Below are 4,252 nucleotides of genomic sequence, written 5' to 3' on the forward strand. Positions count from 1 at the left end.
CTCAAGCAAATCTCGGGACGTCATTCTCCCCCTGTACTCGGCCTTAGTGAGGCCACAGCTGGAGTACTGCTTCCAGTTTTGGGCTCCACAATTCAAAAAGGATGTGGAGAAGCTTGAGAGAGTCCAGAGAAGAGCCACGTGCATGATCAGAGGTCAGGGAAGCAGACCCTACGATGACAGGCTGAGAGCCCTGGGGCTCTTTAGCCTGGAAAAGCGCAGGCTCAGGGGTGATCTGATGGCCACCTATAAGTTTATCAGGGGTGACCACCAGTATCTGGGGGAACGTTTGTTCACCAGAGCGCCCCAAGGGATGACGACTAGGTCGAATGGTCATAAACTACTACAAGACCGTTTCAGGCTGGACATAAGGAAGAATTTCTTTACTGTCCGAGCCCCCAAGGTCTGGAACAGCCTGCCACTGGAGGTGGTTCAAGCGCCTACATTGAACTCCTTCAAGAGCAAAATGCATGCTTATCTTGCTGGGATCCTATGACCCCAGCTGACTTCCTGCCCTTTGGGCGGGGGCTGGACTCGATGATCTTCTGAGGTCCCTTCCAGCCCTAATGTCTATGAAATCTATGAAATCTTAATTTTCCCCACCTCCCCCTTCCCATTCTCACCCTTTTATAGCAAAATATTTACCCCAGTCTTCCCCCTCTTCCACCCATGGCACTTTGGCCAAAAAATACCTGTCCTGCACCTGCTCCTGAAACCAATCCTCAATCACTTTCTTTGCTTCATCCAATTCCCTTTTCATGCCCTCCCCACATCATTTCCCTTATTAGCCTCTGCACCCTCCCTTGTAACCGTCTCAGCTCCCTAATCAGCCCCACTCACCTTCCTGTGTCCCATGATCAAAAACCATTCCCTCACTCTCCCTTTAACCATCACCCACCAATCCCATTGTGTTTTAAAATACTTCTGTAAGAGTCCATCCGTCATATTCCCTTTGAAACAGTAAGCAGTCTTCCTCCTTCTCCAGCAGTAATGTATTGAGCTTCCAGAGCCCCTTTCCTCCCATCCCTGCCCCGCAGAGCTCTACCCGCAGCAAATGATTGTCCAAAAACCCCACATCAAACACTTCCTTTTTCCCCACCTCCACCCCTTCTGACACAAAGACATAATAAATCTGGTATCCAGGTTGTAGCCATAGTGGTCTAGAAGAAAAAGCAATCAGGACTCCTGGTAGAGGTGATATCTTTTATTAGACGAACTAGATTTTTGCAAAAAAATAAAATAAAAAAAATCTTTAATTTTTTCCTGGGTAGAAATGAAAAATCAACTCACCTATGAAATATGAACTTTCGTTTCTACCCAGGAGAGCTTTTACAATCTTTTCTTTGATGCCTGATGAAGGGTCTTTATGCCCGAAAACTTGCAATTAATTTTTTATTTTTTATATTTTTTTGCAAAAATCTAGTTGGTCTAATAAAAGATATCACCTCTACTATGAGTCCTGGTTGTTTAATCAATTTGGGACACTTTCTGCCCCTCTGGTGCTACCCTCAGACCAACCCTCTCCCCACCCCACACATCCCTCATGACCCCTGCTATGCTGGTCCTGCAGATGAGCCGATGCTGGGGTTCCAGCAGTGACAGTAGACTAAAAGGGGATGCAGGGGCTTGAAATGGGCCGTATGAAAGTGAAGCAGGGGGAAAAGGAAAAGGAAATCAAAACAAGGGAGGCAGAGATGGGGAAGAAGAAGACTCTGAGCTGCAGAGGAGAAAAGAGTGACCCCAAACAGGGGCTGAGACCAGGTACAACAACTTACCTGGACTGGTGCAGAGGTGTTGAGAAGGGAAAAGGATGAACCAGTCTTCCCAGGGAGTGATGCAGAGAGAAGCTGGTCTTTGGTCCTCTGCTGGCATGTGCTGAGTGCCGGAGGGGAAATTTCAACTGGACCTGTCAGTGAAAAGTAAGAGAAAGAGAGATTTCGAACAAAGAAAAAGTGAGTAAAGATCCAGGCTCCTGCCAAGGGACAAGACCCACCCTGGGGAAGGAAGATCTAGGTGGGGAGGACCTGGCCATGTCTTAGGGAAAAACAACACAACTGCTGCCAAGGAGAAGATTAGACCTGTGCTGTGAAGAATAACAGCTTGGGAAAGTACCCCTGACAAAAAACCAAACCAAACCAGAGACGGAGCTGTAAAAGTATAAACCAGCTAAGTACCACCAGTGCCTTGGAGTTCATTATACCATGTATTGCAAATAAAGGTCCCCAGGAGAAGGAGGAATTGGTTAGTAAATAATGACTCCTTCTTTTGAGTGATTATTCTGGGTTGCAATAATTAGAATTTAAGTAAGAAGACCAAAAGTAGACAATTGGACTGAACTGAGCCCTGGGTTCAGCGTTCAAACAACAACACGGTGAGCCTTTGCGGAAGACTCTGGTAGTTGCCCAGTGCCATTAAGACCCCACGGTAGAGACAGGCATGGTGTGAAGAAAGCTGGAGCCGTGTACTTTATGCCACAAACCCTAAGGCCACATCTGTAAGGCAGCCTCCCACACTATCCTTCTCCATCTAAGTAGTATATAAAGACGTGGCAGAAGAGAAGGAAATGGACTGCCTAAAAACTGGAGAGTGCCCTTGTGGTGGGACAGTAGGGGACACGACTACACTAAGCCACCCACCCCACTGCTCAACCAAACCTATGCTTCAGATGTCTCCCCTGGGGTGCCTACATCCAGCTGATCCCCTTCCCAGAGCACACCCACAAGCATGGGGTAATGGCTGCCACAACCTGGGCTCTGGTCTCTGTTAGGGCTCTGTGCAGCCCATGATAAATAGACCTTGCAGACCTTGGGGTGCTTTGCCCACTGGTAGTATTTCTGGGTGCTCCTTATAGCCTAGAGACACCCAGGATGTTTTCAGGTACGATAGACTCGGGTAATAAGCAGTCAAGTTCTGCTAGGAGCAAAAAATCCTGTCCCTCCTCTCAAGCATTCACAGCTAGGTGTGCTGTAACAGTTAACTTTTACTAATCAGAGAGAGGCAGATTGGGGAAGCAGTACAAGATAGAAGAGTAGTAGAAAGAAAAAAACCTTGAGCAAAACAGAATGGGTTTTTTGACCTTTTCAACACACAGCTAAAGATACACAATCCTAATTTACTGGCTAATTTTCAGGTAAGCTACTTATATACATCCAGAGGATTATGGAGGCCCCTGCTTTTATTTGTGTTTCCAAAAATGCCTCCCCAGAGAAAGAACTCCCTGGACCAGGTGACCTGACCCTTAAATACCTTTTCTGACTTCGTTACCTGGCTCAAACCAGAAACAGGCAACCTCTGAACACTGCTGCTGTAGCCCAGTCCCTTTTAAAATGGTCAGCAAGCCCCGGTGGAGTGACCAGTTTCACAAAACTGATCCAGCAGGTCCCTTAGCCGGAAACGTAAGACAACGGATCTGGACAGAGGAAGCGGGGGACGGGAGGAGGCAAAGTATACAGTCCAAACAACAAGACACAGCCAAACAGAGACAGTCAAAAAAGGGGGGATTCTTCACGCCTCGCCCCCCCACCTTCTTTCAGAAGCCTGTGCCTATTGCTTTACAGGGCTGTGGGCACTGGCATTTCTTGTTTTGAGAGATTATCTTCATAACCTAAAAAGAAAAAACCCAAATAACACATAAGACTAACTATAACAACGATGCCCATATAACAGCGGGAAAAGTTTGGGGGTCCAAGCACCAGAGCACTTTCGGGTGGTTCTGCATCTTCCGGCTGGTTACCCAGGGTCTTTTCTGGGCAGCGAGTCTGCTCCCACGTTCTGGCTTCCCTTGGTGTGTTCCACTGTCAAGCTGAACTCCTGAAGCTGCCAGGCCCATCTTTGAAGCCTGGCGTTGGCGTTTTGCATTGTCTGCAGCCGTAGAGGTGGGGCATGGTCTGATACAACAGTGAGCTGCTGTCCCCACAGATAGGGCCCCAGCTTGTTCAGCGCCCAGACGATTGCCGAGCTCTCCTTCTGCATGACGATAGGTTACGTTTGCAGGGAATCAATTTCCGGCTTAAGTAAACCACAGCCCAGGGGTGGGCAAAATCCGGCCTGGGGGCTGGGTGTGGCCCCCCAGCCATTCTATCCGGCCTGCGGGGCCCCTTAAAAATTTAGAAAATTAATATTTATCTGTCCTGGGCTGCCTGTCATGCAGCCCTCCATGGCTTGCCAAAACTCAGTGCGTGGCCCTCTGCCCAAAATAATTCATAGTTTCATAGTTTCTAGGGTCGGAAGGGACCTGGGCAGATCATCTAGTCCG

Source organism: Alligator sinensis, unplaced genomic scaffold (assembly GCF_000455745.1).
Source record: "Alligator sinensis unplaced genomic scaffold, ASM45574v1 scaffold1434_1, whole genome shotgun sequence".
NCBI classification, from domain to species: domain Eukaryota; kingdom Metazoa; phylum Chordata; order Crocodylia; family Alligatoridae; genus Alligator; species Alligator sinensis.